Below are 24,899 nucleotides of genomic sequence, written 5' to 3'. Positions count from 1 at the left end.
TTTTGCTATGTGCTTCAAGGCATGTGCAGATGTGTACCACATGCTGCTGGCTAAGGGAGGCTGTGGACTCTCTGCTAATCAGCTGGATGGCATTTGAATCTCTCCTGGGAAGCCACACAAGTATTAAACTTGCAAGGAACACTTGTTACTACATCTCATCCAGGAACTGAAAAAACATGATGGGGGAGAGAATCCCGGGGGGTTGGGGAGCCCAACCCTTGCAGAAAAGATTAAAAGACTGTGGACTACTAGGAGTCCATAAAAATTATGGGTGATTTCTAGTATGTTTAATATGAGTTTAAATCCATATTTTTTTATTTGTTTTCTCTGTAATTGTTCTTCTACAAATACATGTACTCTGTTTGGGTATGTCTACACTAGCCCCCTAGATGGACCTAGGGAGGCTAATGAGGAGGACCAGAATTGCAAATCAAGCCTGGGATTTAAATATCCCGCGCTTGATTTGCATGTTCCCAGCCGGTCACCATTTTAGAAATTGACTAGCCCGAAGTAACTGCCTGCGTCTACATGTGGCTGTGAAATGGGCTTCCGATTTAAAGCCCCTAATTCAAATTAGGTGGTAAACCTCATTGCAAGAGGAATACCACCTAATTCGATTTAGGGCTTTAAATCGGAAGCCCATTTCACTGCCGCGGGTAGACTAGTCAATTTCTAAAATGGCGACCAGCCGGGAACATGCAAATCAAGCGCGGGATAGTTAAATCCCGGGCTTGATTTGCAATTCCAGTCGCTCTCATTTGCCTCCCTAGATCCATCTAGGGGGCTAGTGTAAATGTACACTTTTAGAAAAGCTGTGTGGTTACTTTAAAAACACATTGCTCTCAGAGAAAAAAACAGTGTATGGAAGAGACCATGGTTAATATCCATGGTTGGGACAGAGACAGACATTGGTTTCTTCTGCTGGAGAATACAAAGAGGGGACTGTTTGGGGCAGAGGGGCCAATTTCCTGGTCCAGTGGCCAGCCCTGAGGAGCCCCATCCCCAACTGGCCACTCTTCTGCTGGTGCAGCTGACCCCAGTGGTCACTCTGCAGGATCGCTGTCCTTTAATCAGTCCCCTCCCTTTCCATGTTATGGAAAACAGTTCCATTATAGGCACTTCCCATTTTCCTGGCACAACCAAACCCTGACTTTCTTTTAAGTTAGGATAAGAGGAAACTTCATGCCAAATGTGGTGGCCCTAGCTCTAACTGTTTAGGAGTTCTTGAAAAAATGGACTTGCAGACAGATACATGCACTCTTAAACAGATAGATAGATAGCTACAGTAGATAGATTTCCTAAATCTTTTTTAGAAAACATTTTTAGTGATTACTAATGCCATCCTTAAGCAAGGATTCTAATCTGTTTCTATGGCTGTAATGCAAATTTAAGGATTTTTTTTCTTAACTGTAAATGTGTGGTGTTGTTTGTCTCAGAAGAAGGTATTCATAAAACCCTGTTGTCATTAATAGCAGTGTAGCATTACCACTACCTCTTCTTCACTCCAGGCATGGGAAAGCAACTTTTACCATGTTATCTGGCCTTACTGTGATTTTAGGCATTGTGTCTTACCATTTTCTGAGGAAACAATGCAAAATAACTCAGAAGTAATTTCATGGCTGATTTCTAGAGGCAACTGTATTTGCTGCTGGATGCAGCTGCTGCAATTTTTTTATGAAAATTTCTGACAAAATGTTAACCAAAAAGATTCTTCTTCCCAAAAATGTTCACAAAAATATTACAATTTTCCAACTAGTTTTACTAATGGGACTTTCTATTTTGTTCCATCCAAAAAATTGGAAAAAAATATAAGAGGATCCATGCAATCTCATAATCTTCTATATGTAGCCCTCTTCCTCTTCCAAAAACCAATCTTTCTGCTCACTTTTAAATTACCTTTTTCATATCTTTAGCTAAACTATAACCTCTTTTATTTAAATAACAGAGAAATAACCGTGTTAGTCTGATTTTGGTAAAACAAAAAAACAGTAATGTAGCACTTTAAAGACTAACAAGATGGTTTATTAGGTGATGAGCTTTTGTGGGGCAGACCCACTTCTTCAGATACTTTCAGGCATCATAAAAAAGTATTTTCTTCTATTTGTGTTCATGCATTAAGCAATTAATTAGGTTGCCTAGCAAGGTTGTAGAATCTCCATCACTGTGAGTTTTTAGAACAGATTAGTTAAATACTTGTCAGGGACGTTCCAGGTTTATTTTATCCTATCTCAGCATGAGTGGGAAAGGCTAGATGACCTGTCAGGGTCCCTTCCAGCTGCACACTTCTATGATGCTATGATTACTCACTCTGTTACAGAATACCAGTTTTAAAATCCAGTAAACTGACTGTCAATTAAGACCATCAATCTGAGACCAGAATCCAGCAATGAATGTTAGCTTGGAACTAGACACACAAACTCCATGGACATTCAGTGGAAAATAGGTGCCTAACTCCTTTCAGCCTCTTTGAAAATTTAACATATGAGTTTTCCTATTGACTTCATGAAGCTATTCACATGTTAAGAGTTAAGCATGTGCATAAGTATTTTACTAGGTTGGGGATTTGTAGTTCAGAAACATAAAATGAACATTAAGTGCTGCACAAATCACAGATTGATTAATTCACATCTTTTGACAGTAGAAGTGTTTTTTCAAGGAGTAGTGCTACAGATGGCTGAACTCTGAGTGGTTTTTACTGCTATGTTTTAGGAATTTCTGAAACAATCATTATTTCCTATTAATATTCTGTAGAAATATTTTATGGTGCCTACAAGGTGAAGATTTCAATTCTCACCAGGTGATTAGATTTAGTTTACCAATTTGTCTCCATATAATATTTCAATAGAGTGCCTGTACTGAAAAATATATCCATTTTACTACCACACTGTACATTTCCAATATTATATCTAAGATAATGTCACAATCTGTTATTTAAAGGGAAAATTAGAGCAGATTATGCTTCCTCTTGTTATTAACCATTCCTTAAAACATTGTGAGGTTATAAGAATTGATAATAGAATAAAAATGAATCATTATATTGTAAGCAGTGCAGAAACCAGTAAAGACAAAGAACTATATTAAAGATGAAAACTTCAATGGTGAAAGAATTTACGGAACAGAATAAAGAATTGTGAATTAAACCTATATGCAGTGTAATTAAAGGATAGAGTGTTATTTTAAAATAAAAATTCAATAAAAGTACTCTAACCTCAACTAGAAGTACTGTTTATTTGTTTGTTTGTTTGTTTGTTTGCTTTGCAATTAATTCAATGACAGTAAGAATTTGTCCTGGTATTTCAAAACTGTGAGTGATTTTTTTCACTTTTTATCAGCTGGGCTACGTCTACACTGGCCCCTTTTCCGGAAGGGGCATGTAAATTTCACTAGTCGTCGTAGGGAAACCCGCGGGGGAATTAAATATCCCCCGCGGCATTTAAATAAAAATGTCCTCCGCTTTTTTCCGGCTTTTAAAAAAGCCGGGAAAGAGCGTCTAGACTGGCCCCGATCCTCCGGAAAAAGTGCCCTTTTCCGGAGGCTCTTATTCCTACTTTGAAGTTCCTCCGGAAAAGGGCACTTTTTCCGGAGGATAGGGGCCAGTCTAGACGCTCTTTTCCGGCTTTTTTAAAAGCCGGAAAAAAGCGGCGGACATTTTTATTTAAATGCCGCGGGGGATATTTAAATCCCCCGCGGATTTCCCTACGACGACTAGTGAAATTTACATGCCCCTTCCGGAAAAGGGGCCAGTGTAGACGTAGCCCTGCAGTATGTAGGTGGATTGCTGCCTTGTCAAACTTTGACTGTCCCTCTACCACTGTTTCAGCAAAGAAATGGGGTTAACTATTCATAGCTAATAATTTGAAAAAGGTAGCCCATCTTTTCTATTCATTAATTCCACATATTTGTATTTTTACAATATATTCATTATGTACAAATCATTGACAACTATTTTATGTTAACATATTTTATTTTGTGAGCATTACTATTTTACTATTCACTTGGGGTATGTCTTATAAAATTGACTATTCGCTTTGCGTACGTCTATACAGCGGGGCTATTTTGGGATACTGGAAGTATCCTGCCATAGCTATCCTGTGTCTTTTGACTGCACCCGTTATTTTGAGATAGGTCTCAATACAGCTTTCTGATAATGTTTTTGTAAAGAAAAAACATTATATGAATATTTGGGGGAAAACATAAATATTTAACACCTATAAGCCTTCTTTTGGGGAGTTGTCTAGGTATGCACAATACTATTTTAAAAAACTTCTTTAAGAATAATACAAAAACTTGTTAAAATTCTCGAATTAACAAAAATTGACTTTTTAATTGATTTTTTTGCTGTATTGATACCTACTTATACTGAGAAATGCACTACTGCACACTGAATGAGTGATGGTGAACACAGGAAAATTTTTCTGGGGATGAATACTGATGTCAGAAAATGAGAGGCCAATACCAAGGTAAAAAATGGTTCCAATGAATACTGGTGACATTTCTTCAAAGTCAGAACAAAAATGGAGGTCCTCTTTATCTATGTGCACCTAATTAACTTTTGGCTAATGTTCATGAATAAGATTTAAATATGCGTGGTCTTCAACAGCCATCAAACAGACTATGCTGCTTTACTGGACCAAGCCAGTCTCCCAGAAACTACTGAGTCATCAACACAGCATGACCAGTGCATCTGAAATTATGAGACTTTTGAATTTTTTTTCACCAAATTTTCATCCACTGCCATGCTCTACAACTCTGGAGCATCTGAAACAAGAATGTGGGGGGAGGGGGGGGAGGAGGGGAAGGGATGTAATGTTTGACCAAAAAGAATCGAATAATTTATAAATCCTAAATGAGAATGCAGCTTCGTAGGAGATGGACTGTTCTTTACAGCAGATATTTTGCCCTGTCATTTGTGTGAGAAATTTATTTCAGAGAAGCAGAGAATCACAGAACTGGAAAGAACCTTCAGAGGGCTTTTATTCCAGGCCCTGCACTCAAGGCAGGACTAACCATTATCTAGACCATATCTGGCAGCTATTTGTCTTATCTGCTCTTTAAAAACTCCAAAGATAGAGGTTCCACCACCTCCCTCGGAAATTTATTCCTGCGCTTAACCACTCTGACAGGACATTTCTAATGTTTCAACCTAAAGCAACCCTGCTGAGATTCAATCCCATTGCTTTTTGTCCTATCCTCAGAGGTTAAGAATAGCAATTTCTCCCTCCTCATTGTCACAACTTTTTATGTACTTGGAGCCTGCTATCATGGGCCCCCTTGTTCTTTTTTTCTCTAAATTTAACAGACCTAGTTTTTTCAATCTTTCCTCATAGATCATGTTTATTAGAATTTTTAAAATTTTTGTTACTCTCCTCTGGACTTTCTACAATTTTTCCACATTTTCCCCAAAGCATGAGACCCAGTATTGGGCACTATACTCCAGCTGAGGTCCAATCAGCACAGAGTAGAGTGGAAGAATTACTTTTTGTGTCTTGCTTACAACACATCTGCTAATACATCCCAATGTATAAAGATGTTTACTTTTTTTGCAATAGTGTTACACTGTTTCTTCATATTTAGATTATGATCCACTATGACTCCCAGATCCCTTTCCACAGTCCTCTCTCTAAGCAGTGATTTCCCATTTTGTGTGCAATTGATTGTTCCTTTTTAATTGAAGTACTTTGCATTTGTCCTTGTTGAATTTCATCCCTATTTATCCTAGACCATTTCTCCAGTTTGTCCAGATCATTTTGAATTTTAATCTTATCCCTCAAATCACTTGCATCCACTCCCCAGCTTAGTATCATTCACAAACTTTATTGTGTAGTCTCCATGCCAGGGCTGGGGAACCACTGGCACTCAGGTCAATGGGGTTTACCAGGGTTAGCCTCTGGCAGGCTGCCAGATGCATTGTTTACGTGAGCGTCCACAGGCATGGCCATTCATTGCTCCCAGTGGCCATGGTTCACTGTTCCCAGCTAATGGAAAGTGTGGGAAGCAGCACAGGCTAGGCTATGACTTCCAGCTGCTACCATTGGCCAAGAATGATGAACTGTGGCCAGTGAGAGCATCCCCTGTCTGTGAATGCTCAGCTAAAGAGAGATCCTGGCAACTTGCCAGCAGCTAACCTTGATGAACTGAGGCCCAGAGGTTCTCCATCCCTGCTGTGTTCCTTATCTAAATCATTGATGCAGATAAAACTGGGCCCAGAACTGGTCCTGGTAGACCCCATTTGATATGCCTCTTCAGCTCGACTGGAATGGCACATTTCTGCTTTATCTAGACAAATTTCCATTTGATCTTATTTATCTCTGCCCATCCCGGTACGGTCTCTGCAATATTGTACCTATATTTCCCAGGTGCTCTGCATCTGTTTTCCTATATCCTCTAAAGGTACTGAGCTCCATGGATTTGTTTTATAACCTCTGTTCCATGGTACATTTCAATTTCATGCAAGTTGATGCTACTTCAAAGTGCAGCCTATTACACTGAAAGTGCTCCTAATGGATATTCACTGTGAGTAACGCACAAGAGTCAGGACTTATATGAATAAATAAGATTCATTGAAATCATTGTCATGAACTCCAGTACACTTGCTAATGTAGTGCAAATATGCTTGCTTTTTTACATGATTTGCCTATCTTCAAAATTGGATTAGTCATTATTGTAAAATCATCCCTGATCCTTACATTCCTTTACATTCTACTTGACAGGTACACTGTCTGTGATCTGCCATTCTTTCACAGATTAATCATACTGACTCTAGTTCAACGTTTGATGTGAAAGTACATGGAATCCAGATGCCACCCTTCTTCTAATCTTGAATATCTTTTAATTTGTCTGGATTGGTGTAGAAATTGAAGCATGCTTTTCCAGAATTCTGTTGTACTCAGTAGCAATATGCACTGGCTTTATTTCTTCTTTCCAAACATAAACCTTATTATACACAAATGAGAGAGCTCTAAATGACAAGGTTGCTGAAACTATCCCCAACCCAAAACCAGCCACCTTTATTTTTCCAGGAAAAAAATTTAAAACGTGCATAGCCTTTATTAAACAAAACACAAACTATATAATGAGACTTGCATCATAAGATTTTTTTTCACCTGACCATTAAAGATTGATTTTTCCCAAAAATGAAAACAGCAGCAGTTCAAAGAAGTAATATGACAAAGTGTCTTTTGTCTTGTTCTTGGTGGTGTTTGCCTCAGTCTTTTTAAAGAAATTATTTTCCATTCCATATTATCAGTACAGCCTACTGAACTCCACAGGTCATGGCATTTCTCAGGTTTAATGTAGTTCTATGCAGTTCTCGAATCAGTCTTTGCCTCCTTATTTGATGCTATCCCCATTGGTTAATGCCACTAAGAAAAAAGGGAGAAACTGAATCAACAACTGAGCCTCACTTCCCATTCAGCTAGATTTCAGAATGATTTGGACACTGCCTATCAAAAGAAAAACACCCATCAGTCCTGAAGATGGCTTCCCCCATGTATTTTCTCTTTTATTTATGTTGTCTGACTGGGTTTGGTTGTGGAAATAGATTTGGTGGAAAAAAGCAGCTTTTGGATAAGCTGTGAATGTTTTGGTATCTCTGAAGACAAGGGTGAACAGAGAGATGTTGGGTTTTGTAACTTTTTGCCTGCTTGGTTACGTACATAACAAGAGATACTTTATCATATCTGGTGAAGAAGTCAAAACCTTAAACCTGGCATTTAAATTCTGTCTGCAAGGAGCCCCAAACTTCTAATTAAAAAGAGATGGTTATCTTTTGCTATTTGCTATAGTATTACCATAAGAAAATTTCTGAGGTCTTTCAATATATCATGCCTAGTCATGTGTCTATTAAACCAAACTATTCCTAGGATTGCATTAACTTTCATTTCTGCTCTTTGCATTCATGAACAAAACAGAGTCCGTGTTCCCAGTCCATGAGTCTAATAAACCAAAACATTGTGTTTATGCTACTTTTGTAGTTAAGGAACCCTATTGCCTATCCAGGAATCCCATTTTAATTTACAGTTTCAGGCATCTTGAGGTCTCCTTGAATAGAAACAGCAGTAGGAGACTACACACACACACTCAGGCTACGTCTAGACTGGCATGATTTTCCGCAAATGCTTTTAACGGAAAAGTTTTCTGTTAAAAGCATTTGCGGAAAAGAGCATCTAGATTGGCACAGACGCTTTTCTGCAAAAGCACTTTTTGCGGAAAAGCGTCCGTGCCAATCTAGATGCGGTTTTGCGCAAGAAAGCCCCGATCGCCATTTTCACCATCTGGGCTTTTTTGCACAAAACAGTTTTTAGCTGTCTGCACTGGCCCTCTTGTGCAAAAAACATTTCCGGAAAAGGGCTTTTGCCTGAACAGGAACGTTAAAGCCGTTCTACACCGGCCGTTTGAATTTCCACAAGAACACTGACGATCTCATGTAAGATCGTCAGTGTTCTTGCAGAAATACTGTGCTTCTCCCGTTCGGGCAAAAGCCCTCTTGCGCAAATCATTTGCGGACTTTTTTGCGGAAAACCACGTCTAGATTGGCCACGGACGCTTTTCCACAAAAAGTGCTTTTGCGGAAAAGCGTCTTGCCAATCTAGACGTGATTTTCCGAAAATGCTTTTAATGGAAAACTTTTCCGTTAAAAGCATTTCCGGAAAATCATGCCAGTGTAGACGTAACCAAGGAGTTTTATGTATATGGCCTGCTTCTTTAATTGCTCTTACTGTTATGCTTCTTTCTCTCGAGGGTTTCACCTTACTGTTGTTGTACCATGCATTGCTCCTGGATGGGGGAAGTGCTGAATGGGCGCACCTGTGTGAGAGAGAGAGAGCGAGAAGGAATATGGATCAGTGTGACCAGATCTCAAAAAGACATAGCCAAGGACCAACCACATGTATTCCCTGCTTCAGTTGTGATTGAGTTTCATAACAGCAGGAAATCCATGGAAAAGGTCATACATTTTCATAAGTGACAGATCACTTGAAAAATACAAAAGTCTAAGAAAAACCATACAAATCTTCTTTATTAATATTTCTGAAAGTTTGTTTGTTTGTCCCAAAGGATCTCTGAAACAGTAAGAGCTAGAAACACCAAATTTTGCACAGATACTACTGATTCCCTAACTTAAATCATTGGATTGGTTATATCTCAAAATCGGTTCCCCCAGAGCCTAATTGGGCCCACTGATAATTAGCTTTTAGTAGCACCTGATCATAGGCATTTGCTGGATTCTTCTGTTAAGCGTGTCACATAAACTGTAACTATGAGATCCTAGAGGATAAAGCATGTGGGTACCCGCAGAACTATCAAGGGAAAGCCTATGGAGGAGAGGCTGAAGTGGGGCAGAGAATCAGCAACCTCCCCTATACTAGGGCGCTAGCAGGTCTCCAGGACAGACCCAAATGTGGCTGATGCTGGCTGGGGTCTAGCCTTGCTAATTGTGGCTGGGAAGCCTCCAGCTATCACAGCCTCTCAACATCTTCACACAGCCGGGCTTCCTCCCCCCCATACCCAAATGAGCCATCCCACCACTTGCCCTTCTTTGGGCTGCATGTGTTCTCCTGGCAGGGCTGTGTGTGTTATCAGCAAGTGCCATGGGCATTGTGCACTTCGCAAGATTCAGCTCATGGTACAAAGAGTAGGTGGGTAGGAGGACAAGGTTTTGAGCACTGTAGAGCCTGAGGAGGACACGGTACACTCACAAGAGCCTATTCTCATTAGAACAGGTACATTCAGGTGCTGCATGTTCTGATCATCTAGATATCACTAATTGCACCTGGTCTGAAGGTCTTTCACTTTGTCTGATCAATGCAACTGGTCCAGCTGCCTCTAGGAAGTCCATCCAGGTTACCCCATGAAGCGTTCACTGAAGGCACTCAGGGATTGGCTACTTGGGGAGCAGTGATTTGCTGCTGCTGCAGAGTCCAGGAGACATCCCCTCCATTTCTCAGGGCTTCTGGCAAGGAGACTGCAGGCATTGGTTTGCATAGAGTCTTTAAGGGAAGATGGGCCTTCCTGATTTGTGGGGATTGAGAAAAGAGACCCAATGGGATTTGTCGTTTTGTAAGCACATCACTAGCTATGTTAATTTCTTAAAGTAATATATCTTAGAAAAGTATTTCCAATAAAATATGCTCACGGTATGCTAGTTCAGAAATATAATCTGGATGTCATAGAAACATAACACATTCTGACAGGCTACATCTATGCTGCAATGCTATTTTGGGATACCGAGATATCCTGAAATAGCTATCCCATGTCTTCACAGCAAGTCTTTTATTTTGAAATATAACAGGCTCACTATTCTGACATCTCTGCAAACCTCATTCCACGAGAAGTAAGGGATGTTTTGCAATAGCGGGTTATTTTTAAATTTGGCACTATGTAGACAGCACCAAAGTACAAAATAAGCTATTTCAAAATAAGATCAAAATAATGCAATTTTTATATGTCAAATTGGTCATTTTATTTCAAGCTACAGTGCAGTGTAGACACACCCATAATGTCCAATGGCCGTTGTATGAACAGCAACCTTTCTATAATCCCATTATGATAAAATGTCCCCTTGTTGTGACACAGGAATTTAAGCCCAGACTTATCTCTGTTATATACACTAATTAAGGAAATGAATGAAAAGAGGGGAAACAAAAGCTAGTGCAGTGCAGATATCACCTGTCACTGGAATTTTTCTTAATAACAATCTATGTCAATTAAAAACATTGGATTAGGGATTATTTAAAATGTTAAAAATGTCTTTAGTTCTGAATGCATGTAGTAATATTAAAGGAACAAAAGAGAGAGAAAGAAAAAGCTGTTGTACCATAAGCATAGCTCTCCAAACTGAAACTTTGAGGAAATAGAAGCATGCAAGGAATGAATAACGTGACTCACAATCTATAACCGTAAAGCAAACTGGAACAGGAAAAGAGGATGTATACTGTAATTAATTAATAAAGAAATATTGCTTAAGATGTGAATCAGGACAGAACAGAGCCAAGGTAGCCTACAGGGTGCTTAGAGTAATGTAATATGGCACCAGGGTCAAAATATTTAGAGAAGATATTACCTTGAGTAAAATGAGCTATGAACGGACATTGTTAAAAGCCAGAAGAGGGAGATCATTACAAACTCTCACAAGACATTTTCAGAAGAACACTCCCATTCTAGTTCAGAATTGTCATGAAGAAGTGATGGGTACTAAAGTGAATCTACAATTGTGCTATGACAACTTTTTCCAGTACCTTGGCAAGAAAATGATCAATTATAAGTTTATAGTTTATAAACCATCAGTTAGGAGCGATCAATTAAAATACTAATATTAACATAACTTTATTTGTAAATAGGTAAAGTACAACACTGACAAGAAAAAAATGTATGTTTATTGAAATGGTGCCATATATGTCAGTAGTTCATGCTACATGATTAGAAATGCAGCACACATTTCTCCCCCTGTAAAATGGGATTCATACTTATAATAGCACTGAGAAGAAAAAAATAAATGATGATTCAATAGTCATTTTGAAGATGGAAACGTGCTACTGTATATCAATCATAATACTAATATGTTTCATAATGATTTGCTGGGCCAGTAGAAAACAGAGAGTAGAATAGACCATGCTCCAAAGAGCTTTTTACTGTACAGATCTCATCCATACAGTAGTACTAGCCGCAAATAGGATTTAACTAAAAATGTACTTCAGACTCAACAACAACTCAGAAACTACTGTGGAAACAAGGCAGATGGATAGCACAATCACAGATACATCATTATTTCTATGTAAATATTAATTGATACCATCATATTCACTGAGAATGAGGAAGCTTGGGAATCAAAATGTAACTTACAATTTAACCAAAAGCAGTAGCCAAAGTTTTGGAAAATAGTTATTTTAGGCACTTCAATTTTGGGGTAGACAAACTGATATACCTTAAAGGATTTTCAGAAAGTTCTAATCATCTGCTCCCTTGAAATCAGATCCTCCTTGTCTCAAGTCAGTCACACGAAACCACTTAGCTGTTTTGAAAATCTTGATGACCATTTAGAATATGAAGTTAGAAAAATAAAAGACAGACTCCAAAATATCCAAAGCTTCATATACAAACACAGAAATCTGAAGTGTCCTCATTGTTTTTTCTAGCTACAGTAAATTTCTGATAATCCGGCACCTTTAGGACCCAGGGAGTGCCGGATTATCAGATATGCCAGACTATCGGAAGGAGGGGGCTATGAGAGATATGGGGTGGAGTGGGGGAAATGCGCCCCTCGGTGCTGCGGGACCAACCCGGCAGCAACCCGGCAGCACCCCAGCTGCTCTGCCCCAGCTGGTCAGTTTCAGCAGTGGCTGACTTGGGGAAGTCTGGGGCAGAGCAGCTGGGGTGCTGCCAGGTTGGTCCCGCAGCGCTGAGGGGCAGCACTACGGGACCAACCCTATAGCACTCCAGTTGCTCTGCCCCAGGCGTCCCCAAGTCAGCCGCTGCTGAAACTGACCAGTGGCTGACGCGGGGAAGCCCGGGGCAGAGCAGCTGGGGTGCTCTGCCCCGGGCTTCCCAGAGTCAGTCGCTGGTTAGTTTCAGCAGTGGCTGAATCGGGGAAACCGGGGGTAGAGCAGCTCCAATTGTCCGGCTGTCCAGAGTACTTCCGGGTTCCAGATGGTGCCGGACCATCAGGAGTGCCAGACCATTGGATGCCGGACCACTGGAGTTTTACTGTACATCCTTTTGTCACCTTTATCATGCAGCTACTGGCGCATGAATTTGTGTGGGTGTGTGCTTCTGTTTGTTTTGCTGCAACAATGTAAGCACACTGTCAGAAGTGATAGTAAGAACTAAACTGTTATAATGCCACAACTTGACAAATGTTGGTCAGAGACAGATTGGCCAAATCACAGACAAAACTCTGGAGGAAGTAAGCAGGTGTCATGTAAGATAATTAACATTGTCAGATAAAAAGGTACAAACAGAAATATTTTAAACTTTCATGAATATTACTTGGAAAATCATATGGAATTGGAAATAATTATTTACCAATAAACATAAACCTGACTAAGTATCTGACTTCATGCGTCTGTTTTTGTAAGGAGATTGATGACATTTTAATTCTTGGTTCCTGGGATCAGGCCCTATTAGAGCAGGGGGCAAGAGAAGTAATTTGGCCTGGGCCTCAAGAGACAAAGAGGCCTCAAATTTTGACATTTTTCTCCCAGGTCCATTTTTCCTTTTATTGTACACCTTGCAGTTTTAACAGAGAAAACAAAAGAAGCTATACATACCTGAAAAAATTGATTTAAATCATTGTGGGACCTCAGACCTTCACCCATTTTTCTGTCACATCTGAATTTTCATCTGAGTAACTGGAGACTGGAATAGCTTCTGTGATTAGTGATTCTGTTACATGAAACGCTGTTCAATCATTGCATAGTTTAGAGGTTTTGAAAGTTATAATTAATTATGTAGCACTTTAAAGACTAACAAGATGGTTTATTAGATGATGAGCTTTCGTGGGCCAGACCCACTTCCTCAGATCAAATAGTGGAAGAAAGTAGTCACAACCATATATACCCACCCAGAGAAACAAAAAAGCAAATTGAAAGAGCCAGACGAATACCTAGAAACCATCTACTTCAAGACAGACCCAAGAAAACCAACAATAGAACACCACTTGTCATCACCTACCACCCCCAACTTAAACCTGTCCAACACATCATCAATAAACTACAGCCTATATTGGAACAGGATACCATACTCAAAGAGGCTCTGGGAGACAGACCCATAGTCTCCTATAGACAACCACCTAACCTCAAGATGATTCTTACCAACCACCACAGGACATACCACACTAATACCAACCCTGGTACCTTCCCTTGCAACAAACCCCGTTGCCAGCTTTGTCCACATATTCATTCTGCTGATACCATTATTGGACCTAACCAAGTGAGTTATAAGATCAAGAACACATATTCCTGCGCATCCAGAAATATAATCTACGCTATCATGTGCCGAAAGTGTCCGTCTGCTATGTACATTGGACAAACATCTCAGACACTTCGCCAAAGGATTAATGCCCACAAAACAGATATCAGACAAGATCACAAAGAGAAAACAGTTTCTTGCCACTTTAACCAGAAAGGACACTCTCTAAATGACTTAGCCACCTGCATTCTGCTACAAAGACCTTTTACATCTGCACTTGAAAGGGAATCCTCTGAACTGTCATTCATGTTAAAATTCGACACTTACCAACAAGGACTTAACAAGTCTTTGAACTTTCTCACCCATTACCAAGACAGTTTCCCCAATTATCACCTGTAATACCATTAACTCACAAACATCCCACTCTCCCTACCTTTAATATCAGCAATTCACAGACACTTACCTTCCTTCCTCCCCCTTCCCACCCCCCCGCATCCCCCTTCTGTTCTGCAATGTGATTTGTCCTTTTCATATTTGTTCATTTTTTTTAATTGCATCCTTTGGTATATATGGTTGTGACTACTTTCTTCCACTATTTGATCTGAGGAAGTGGGTCTGGCCCACGAAAGCTCATCATCTAATAAACCATCTTGTTAGTCTTTAAAGTGCTACATTGTCCTGCATTTTGCTTCAACTACCCCAGACTAACACGGCTACATTTCTATCATAATTAATTATGTTACTGTAAAGTGATTTTGCTTGGTCTGAGGGTGAGTTTAACCTTTAAATTAGATGTTTATCTCTGAATAGGAGATATCATATTCCTGTTTTTTCCTTATGTGTCTTCATCTACAATAAATATATCAGGCTCAGCTATAAGCTACCTCTTCATCCAGTTTTAGATACACCTTTAAAGGCTTTTTTATGATACTAAGTTTTAATTCTAGTTGTTTAATAAACTTTATAGCAAATGTGGCAATCACACAGCTATTTGAGGAATTTTAAACAGAAACATGTTAGCAGATGAAATTTCAAGACTTTGAAATAAGGCTATAAGAGCCATAGAAAATAACACGCCCAAACTGATGTTATATAATATTCATTGTGAAGTATATACAATTAAAATGTTGTATAATCAATAGCCTTTAGTGAATTAATTTATTGTGTGTTACTGTATTTTAAAAGACCATGTTTATAAAAATGAAACAAAGATTTGAAAGTGGTACAAGTAAGAGACAGCAAAAGCAACAGAGTGAAGCAGCAGTTAAGAGTTTAAATCCAATATCATAATTTCTCATGGAAAAGACACCTCAGCATTAGACAGTGACCATACTGACAGTGATACTTCCAGTTCTGATGATGAAAACTTTGTTCCCACAAATGACATTTCAAAGCCACTGCCTCAAAATGAGGAGGTCATTAATCAAGACATAGAAATGCCAACAGTAGCGATAGATGCAGAATCTATGCTTGATTTAGAGACTGTGCAGGCAGAAAATGAGGACCTCAGAGATGCTGTGCAGCAAAAGCAAGAACTTATCACTAGCACAGGGCACATTGTAACAACAGTGGCATCAGAATCTTATATTGGACTTCTTGATAAGAACAATGTTTCTTAAATGCAGTCATTTCTCAAAGTTAGTTGTTTTCATATTCCAAGTAATATACCAAAAGATGCTGAAAATCATGCTTTTCCACTTGTTTGCTGACAAAAACTCTTCCAAATGGAGAGATCTACACAAGAGACTGACTCTGCTGGAGCATGGAAAAGCAGGTTCTGTACTGTGTACCCTATTTCATTTTTAAGAGTAATACTTCAAATCCATCTGGTTGGCTCATCAGTAGAAGTTGATGGAAGTTAAAATATAAATACCTGCACATGAAAGTTCAGTATCGCATAAAGATAACAATGTTACATGAAAATCAGCTAGTAGAGCAGCACTAGCTGACAGTTTAATTGAAAATTTACTTCTGAGTGAAATAAACACAGAAACTGATAACTGGAAAAAACTCCTTGAGTGCATATTGAATGCCATTTTATTTCTTTCTGAATGAGGGTTGGCTTTGTTTGGTTCCAGTCAATGTATTGGTGACCCTACAAATGGAAACTTTCTTTCTATACTTTATTTGCTGGTAGTATCTTGTGAAAAATGATTTAGTATTCTGCCTCTTATAGTTTTACCATATATGAATCTTTAATAGCTGGATCAATTTAGCAATTATCATCCCCCCTCCCGCCTTCCCCCCTCCCCCTCCACACACACACATACTTTTTTTTATTTAACAAAAGAGAATCTGGGCTTAACACCCTGAATTTCATCTTTCAAAGCCACATCATTAAGAAAATATCAAAAAGAGGATTTATAATAGATTCACTGATAGACCCTTAAATATAGTAGTGCTATTTAGCTATATTTATTTCAGTACTTTTCAATAATCATTTACACAGTGCTATATAGAAACAGAAATAAATCCATTGAATCTGGAATATGTAAACTTCTATTTCAAAAGAGAATTTGATATCAAGACTGCACAGAATGCAAATTAAAGCACTAAATAAAATTCACTTGGAAGCAATGGGCTACTGTTATTATACTTTATGCTAGAGATAAGCCCAAATGAAAATTGGAAATTTGAACAACCTAAAACTTTGAAGATAATAAGCCTCTTGGATTCAGAACTGATCTGTCTCCGATGATTTTTCCTTGAGAAGCACAGATCCAAAATCCCTGCAGGACCCTGGAAGTTGAAGCCTATCTAAATCTTACTTGACTCAGCCAGAGCCAATGAACTGCTAGCCTGGGCTATTAAACAGTAGGCTTTTTTTAAGAGAAGTTGAAGTGAGAAAGATCTGTGCACTCTCATTGGCTCAAAGAGGCTCCGTTTTTGAGAAAGGACGTGCCTAACTGATAGTGGAACTCCATTAATATGCCCTGTTGCTAGCAATAGGTAAACAGATGCTATGACATCTGTATATATGTTCAGACCCCTTGCCCTGCATTAGTCCATTTCTGCCATTGCTTCAACTTTGCCTTGCTCTTCCCCCAGCTGAGACTTCATGAAGCAGAAGCAAAAGGACAAAGACTGTTCCAGGTCCCTATACAGCAGTGGCCCACAAGTTGCACATGACTCCTCAGGGTAAGCCACTGGTGGGCCACCAGACAGGTGATTAACCTTGCATTCACAGGTACAGACACCCGCTGCTCCTGCAGGAACATCAAATATGGCCAATGGGAGCTGCACATGGCCATACCTGCAGACATAAGGTAAACTACCTCTCTGGCAGCCCAACAGCAGCTTACCCTCCTGACAAGCCATATGTGGCCTGTGGATTGCCCACCACTGCCCTGCTTACATAATGGCTGTAAGACTTCTATGCTTTTTATCAGTATTCAAAATTTGGTATGTCAGATTTACCAAGGTTCACAATTGTATTGCATGCCTCACTGTATTTGGTATTTTTGTCATAAATTAAAAGTACATTGAGTCAAGTGATTATTTAACAATTTCTACTTTTGTTTTTCATTTCTTTTAATGTAGGCTTACAATCCTCATCGCTGTAAGGCCTAAAGATATAAATCTAACGCATCAGAGGCACACATTTGGATACTCTATACCCTGATGTGGAGGATAGGGTTGCCAACTCTGAATGAAGCCGTTCCAGGAGTTTTATTTTTCTCATCGTGAAAATGTCATTTTCTTAAAATATCTTATTAAAATCTCCAGGAACATTTTCAATAGTCACTGGAAGATTGATGCCAGTTCCTGGAGATTCCAGGCCAGTCCTGGAGGATTGGCAACCCTAGTGGGTGGAGGTGGAATGACTAATGAACATTTCAGGCTTGGAGTAGATACAGCCTACGTATCCCTTGCCAGCTGATCGCTGTGTGTAGTCCTTTGTGTAATCAATATTCAAGATTTGCTACTTGAGTTACATGGTTGGTCACATATGCCACATGTTGGTGTTTCTGTTCCCTGACTGGATGACACAGCTATTACAAATTGCTCTCATTTTTGCCCAAAATTATTTTTTTATCATTAAATATATTCACACTCATGATTAAATGTGTCTCAGCTGAAGATCCAAAATTTGTTTTTATCAATATTTGCATAAGCTTCAGTTAAAAGGATGCTTGTGAAAACCAAATAAAAAGGGATACAAACATGATTAAAACAAAATTATATTCAGACAGTGCCAAAATAGTTACAAATGATTTATTACTGTAGACAAAATTTAACATATGTACAATGTGAACATAATTAGTCTAATGTACAGGTGCTTTTGCTATTTGAGTTATTCCTGAAATAATTTCTGTTGGTTGTTTCCCTGCAAATATGCTTGAGATTAAATATTTCCTGTGATTTTTTTAATGAAGGTTTGATTTTAATTATATTCACTTACTATGCAAATTAGTTCTAAATCAAGTAGTGTATTAATATCATATCTGGAGTTGCAAAATAAATATGCCATTTAAATTTCATTAAACAAGCTTACAGTTTTGAGCTATTGCAGAATATGCATTTTTAATTATGTTACAAATTAACAGATTGTCTTACTAGTTAATACAGTGTTTCTTGTTAGCTGATGCAAAGATTTGTAAATACAGCACAGATGTAGACTCTTTTTCTCCCTCAAAGCTAACAGGAAACATTTCTTTCTAAAGTTCATTTTCATTTTAATATGCAGATTAGGCCCAAGTGTTTACCTCCTTACATATGAATCACTAATCGTTCACAATGAATACCATATCCCCTCATGCTTTCCAGAGTCATAAATTTAGTGATGCATACTCTTGTTATAACTCTGTAGTAAACCATGTCTAATATGATTCCATGATATTTTAAACTTTGAGATGTACAGAATGGTGTATTATTTTTCCAACCTGTGTAAAAACTATACTTGTTGATTTTAACATGAGAGAACTTAGACTAGTCATATATCTATAATAAAATACATACAATTCATAAGGCAAAGTTAATTATTGTAATATTTGCATATAATCAAGTCATGAGAATATAGTGTAATAATAATAAACATTTCCATTTCTATATTGGCTTCTGTCTGAGAATCTGCAAGTTTTTGTAAAGAAATGTATATTTAGAAAGGATAAGCAATCTGTTTAAGGCTACACAGGAAACAGTAACAATAAACTGGGCATTGTATCTGAAGAGACCCAGTTTGTGTGTATTATCAGATCAGGACAAAGATCATATTTACCTCTGGCATATGTACCTCTACTCACATCACTGAATTTTTTTCACAGCAGTGAGCTTAGCTTATATCTTTCCTATCCTTTTGCTTACTCCCCAAACTGTCAAGTAAATTGATAGGCCCCAAACCTAGAAAATCTTATGTTCATAATTAACTGTACCAGATGCAGGATTTTGCATGATTGGAGCTACATTTTCTACAGCCCTATTCCCAATCAGACCTATGATGGAAGTTTCATTATCGTGAGGACAAAAAATTGACTATGGGAACTGGAATCCACCCTTCCACTACAAACCCCAGTGTTGATTCCATTCAAAATGTATTGCGTGGCAGCACATGGATTTGATCCTTCATTTAAAAATCTTGGAGTCTTCTAATGCTTTAAAAATATTTATATTATCATGGCTGTGATCAAAAGACCATGTAGCTTATTGCACAAAGGATAAATTTATCAACTCTAAGATTTGGTTTGGTTTGGGTTTTTTTCAGCTGATACTCTATGGAGATTCAATTTCAGTAAACCAGTGGTCTCCAACACTTTTACACCCAAGATCACATTTTAAATGACAGAACAAGCCAAGATCTACCACCCACCCCTTCCTTGAAGCCCCACCCTCTCTATTCTCCTCCTCATCATTTGCTATCCCCAACCCTTACATTGCTGCTTTTTTTTCCGAATTCTTCTGTAGGAAGAAGTTTTTACAACATTAGGCCTGTCTAGACTGGACCAAATGTCAGAAAAAACCCTTCTTTTGGAAGCCCCCTTATTCCTGGTGGAAAGAAGAATATAGGGGTGACCGAAAGATCATGTTTGCTCTTCCACTAAAAGAATTGGAAGAACAAACGCATCCCTGGTGCAGAAAAGTTTTTCTGGGATATCTCCGGAATCCTGAAAAACTTCTGCAGTCTAGCTGTACCTTCACTGGGTTGAGACAGGATGTGTAGGCTCTGGAGTGGGAATGAGGGATTTGGGTGTGGGAAGGGGTGAGAGGTGCAAGCTCTGGGAGGAAATTTGGATGCAGGAGCTACATTTTGGATAAGGGAACGCTGGCTCGGGGAGGGGGCTCCAGGCTGGGCAGTGTTGGGGTCAGATGTAGGGTTAGGGCACTAAGTAAACACACAGACTTCTGGATGTGAGGGTTCAGGAATTTGGGTTGGGGTATGTGAGGGGCTCAGGGCAGGGGGTTCCAGTGTATGTTAGGCTTAGATGTAGGGTCTGAGGGAAAGGGGAGTGCAGGACTGTTATGATGCTGTGGCCAGATGGGGGCTTGACCCCAATTGGGGGTTTGTTGGCCAGGCTTCATTTTCAAATAAAATACTATGTCAAACACAAAAAGTTTCTGCATTGTCCTTATTTCTGAAAAAGGTAGGGAACCTGTTTTGAGTCAGGCATCACTGATCCACAGAAAAGTCAGTTGGGGACACACAGGTGAGATGCAAAAAAAAACCTCCTTCAATCTTCCCTCCCCCCCAACCTTCACTAATGTGACCCCAACTGTGTTGGTGGGAACAGAGGATGTGGTACTGGGGAAGGGTGCTAGTGGGTGCTTCAGCAGGGGACAGGGTGCCAGTGAGGACAGGTTTCTGAGGCTGGGGATAATGTGTCAGTGGGAACAGGTTTCTGAGGCTCGGGAGTGGAGAGAGGGAACAAGAGAGAGGGCAGCAGTGAGGGCAGAGAGTCCTCTGCACCTGTCTCCTCCCAGGATTCTCTCTCCATCCCCTGAAGGAAGCCAGCGCGTGCCTCCTCTGGGGCCAGCGCGTGCCTCCCTCAGCGCAGCCAAACCTCCGTGTGTGACAGCCCCGGGGCCAAACCCCCCTCCTGCAGTGCAGCCAAACCCCCGCAGGCAGCTGCCCTAGGGCCAAACCCCCCTCCCATGGCGCAGCCAAACCCCCGCAGCTGCCTGCCCTGAGGTCAAACCCCTGTGCGTGACTGCCTCGGGACCAAACCCGCTTCCGCGGCGCAGAGAAACCCCTGTGCTCGACTCACCCCTCCTGTGGCGCAGGGAAGCTGCCGCACTCCTCCTCCGGGGCCGATGCCCCCTCCCACAGCTCACCCAGCATGCCACAGAGCTTTGGGAGGGGAGCAGCCAGTGCACTTCCGGAACCCCCGGAAGTGGTGCGAAGCTGCAGGCAGGACTTCCGTCCACATTGCGGGAAGCCGGCACTACGTTGGAGGCAGGTAGTGGGGCTTCTCGGGAGTGGGGGAAAAATAGGGAATGGGGGAGCCCAAACTCCTCGCAATCGACTGGTTGAGGCCTCGCGATCAACTCCGGTTGGTGACCATGGCAGTAAACTGTTGTATCTCAGCTCTTTATAAACACTTGATTAAAATGAAACAAATTAATAAATAAAGCCAAAATTGTTCATATTCTTTAAGGCTAAAAATGTAGACTTAAGAATAACACTAGATGATTCCTATATTGAAGTGATAGAGAACATCAGCACAGTTATTCTGTTTCAATTGCTTCAGATGAATACATTTGTAGAGGCATAATTTATTAAATTGACCACGTAGCGCTCAATCCAGGTTCTAATTCTGTGTCATTTATTTAGGAATTCAGTGGTCCATATAGTCTTGTGTGACGTTTCTGCACTACAATGTATTTCACCCTATATTGACTATTCATTTATGCAATATTTACAGTAGTCCCATTTACAGAGGAGAGGAAGGCATAAGTGTAAGTGTGAGGGCAGAATCTGACTCCATAAAAGCCATATCATACCAGATGGTCTCAGGCCTTCAGGGTTGGAGAGACTCACACTACTCATGGCCATGCTGCATATTCTAACTTGTTAGTGCAGATGGCAGTGACTCAAAGAAGTCACCAGGAGATGGTGCAGATACTGCCTGCTCCTGTGAGTGCACAATGCCAGAGAACAGAACCAAAGCCCGTTGCATCTTCATGCCCCTTTTGGTGTGAATTTCACACCATGGAAGGGCAGTTCTTCCATTTCCCAGAGCACAAGGAATTTGCTATTGTGTGGCACTTACAAGGGAGATCAGTCTTTCCACATCTTCCTATGCTCTAATCTTCACACACATGCAAGAGCCTGGCACTCAACATTTCCAAATCCTGACAACAACTTGTAAAGGATTGAAAAGGGAGGAGGCAGATTAATTACACCAAGTTGCAACATTGAACCGACCTTAATTTTGGCCACAAAGCAGACATTCCTGAAGGATACGTAGAGGTAGCCTAGGACCTCAAGGACTTCAGATAACTATTTACTTTTATTACTTTGCTTGGTTATTTGCCTGCTTTAAAAATAATTAATTAAAACTACAAAGATAGCTCCATCCTAAAACCAATTCTTTTTGGACTCAGAAAAGAAAGGGACTCATGAGACTGTTTGGCTGCATCCTGGCAACATATAACTCTTCTGTTAATCAAATTTCTTGTCTGATCAGAGTATGACATGAGGGGTTTCTTTAATTAAATGTCATTTTTTAAAATTTGAATCTGCCAGGTTATAAGACAGTATTGCTTACCCATGAGTTTATGTGTATAATTTATTTGCCTTTTTATGGAAAAGTAACAGTAAATTAGAAGCATCATATTAATCTTGCTTAATACACATTCAAGTGAAAAGCCGGTGCAGCCATGGGTAAATGCAAAGACATGGCCAGCTGGCATGTTTGAAGCTCGTATATATCAGTTCCAAGTCATTCACATTATCCACTCTCCATGGTACACAACACATGCATTTAAAAAAATGGCTAGGGAGGGGAAAGCAGCAGAAATATCCATTATAGGCATTACAGTGAGAAAATTGGGGATGGAAAGTATATAATACTATACAGATTTCTATGATCCATAGGTTTTTACACCTATTAAATCATGTCGAACTGCTTAATTCGAACTAGGCGTTAGTCCTCGTGGAATGAGGTTTACCTAGTTCGAATTAAGCGCTCCGCTAATTCGAACTAGAGGTTTGCCTGTGTAGCGCCTATCAAAGTTAATTCGAACTAACGTCTGTTAGTTCGAATTCACTTTGTAGTGTAGACATACCCTAACAGATTTATTTATTAGGCCATAAGCTTTCATGAGTAAAACCCACTTCATCAGATGAATTGGAGAGGCATAGATATATTATATATATATAAGGACAACAAAAGGAAGAGGGTATACTTGTGTAAATTAATTTAATTGTTTTTTTTGCCATGGAGCCAAAGCTGCCCCAGGGCAGTTAATGGCCCCACACTCTAGCGCTTCAAGTTCTGCTGCGACTCCATGAGACCTTCATGATGTTCATGCCCAGTCTGGATTCAGAACTCAGCCTTCAGCCGCTCACTCGGGCTGCAGCAATACTGTTCTTGCCACCGAACTTCTTCCAGGAGAGGCGATTTTGGAGGCTGGAGACAAGTTCAGACTGGTGGAACCAGCTCGTCATGGAGTGGTAGGACGACCAGACTTGGTTCTGAAACTTCCTTAAGCGGAAGTCCACGTTCCAGGAGCTGTGTTCCTGGCTCGCCTCCACCCTGCAATGACACGACACCCACCTGCACCCTGCCATCCCCCTGGAGAAGAGGGTGACTATTGCCTTCTGCAAGCTGGCCACCCATGACAGCTACCATTCAGTAGTACACCAGTTTGGCATGGGGAGATCTACTGTTGGCACCATGTTGATGGAGGTAAGTCCCTCTGGGGGGACAGTCCATGCGGGATAGGGGAGCGTAACAGGAAAGGAGGGAGGGAACCTGGACTCACCCGGCCCTCCTGCTGGGATTGGACGCTGAGAGGCGGGAGAGAGGCGGGAGGGAGGCTCCTTGGGTCTTTGGGGGGGGAGAGGGGATACCTCCAAAGCACCCCCTCTAACTTCCTATTCTGTATGGGTATGTCTACACTACGGCACTAATTCGAACGAACTTAATTCGAATTAGTGCATCTAGACCTAAAAACTAGTTCGAATTAGCATTTTGCTAATTCGAACTAGCATGTCCACATTGAGTGGACCAGAACCGAAGTAAAAACTGGCCAGAAGCAGTGCCAGCAGGGCATCAAGTTAGGACTGAGAGCGTGGAGCTACTGTCTCAGGCTAGCCGAGGGCTGTGCTTAAAGGGACCCGACCCCCACCCTGGACAGACAGTTCTCAGGGTTTCCCTGCTTGCTTGTCTACCTCGATGAGGGACAGCAAAGCAGTCCTGACTTGGAGTGCCCTGAGTGCCCACACTCAGCACATCACAGCACTCGGCCATCAGCCCGGCTGCACTTGCCACAGGCTGCCATCCAGGGGGATCAATTGGGGGGCTGCAGGAGATCTTCCACTCCGAGGAGCCCACAGAGCCACCCCAGTCCTCCCCATTGGGGGCTCGTACCCCATTCCTCCCTCACCTCCTTCCACTTACCCCTCTCTAACCCCCTTCCTGATGTAAAAAATAAAGGACATGTGTGTTCAAAAATAGAAACTCTATTTAAAAAAACTGGGGGGGGGGGGGTAATTAACCTCTGGGGAGACTGGGAAAAGGAGGTGGGAGAGGGGAATAGAGAGGGTGGGAGAAGGAAGGGGGAAACCTGGGAGGAGGGAGCTGGAAGGGGGAAGCCAGAGGAAGAAGGAGGAGGGGAAGTATCAAACTATGGTACGCCCACATCTTCAGTACTATGTGATCTCCTCACCCCAGAAAAGATATTTTGGCCTTGCAAAGGGTTCCGAAAAGGGCAACCAAAATGATTAGGGGTTTGGAACAGGTCCCATATGCAGAGAGGCTAAAGAGACTGGGACTTAGAAAAGAGGAGACTGAGGGGATATATGATAGAGGTCTGTAAAATCATGAGTGGTGTGGAGA

General features: G+C 40.6%; 1 long non-coding RNA gene across 1 annotated transcript; it reads right to left on the bottom strand.

The window, feature by feature from the left end:
- Positions 1–4,877: 4,877 nt before the first annotated feature.
- On the bottom strand, positions 4,878–21,217 carry LOC142827084 (uncharacterized). The gene is made up of 3 exons (XR_012901482.2): positions 21,102–21,217; positions 8,718–8,805; positions 4,878–7,361 (listed from the first exon to the last, which is right to left on the bottom strand). It is a non-coding gene; the product is annotated as an uncharacterized LOC142827084 (long non-coding RNA).
- Positions 21,218–24,899: the final 3,682 nt, after the last annotated feature.

The sequence above is a fragment of the Pelodiscus sinensis genome, chromosome 1, assembly GCF_052426305.1.
Source record: "Pelodiscus sinensis isolate ZL-2025 chromosome 1, ASM5242630v1, whole genome shotgun sequence".
Taxonomy (NCBI): domain Eukaryota; kingdom Metazoa; phylum Chordata; order Testudines; family Trionychidae; genus Pelodiscus; species Pelodiscus sinensis.
The sequence above is the reverse complement of the archived record's forward strand: the minus strand, read 5'-3'. Positions and strand labels throughout refer to the sequence as shown.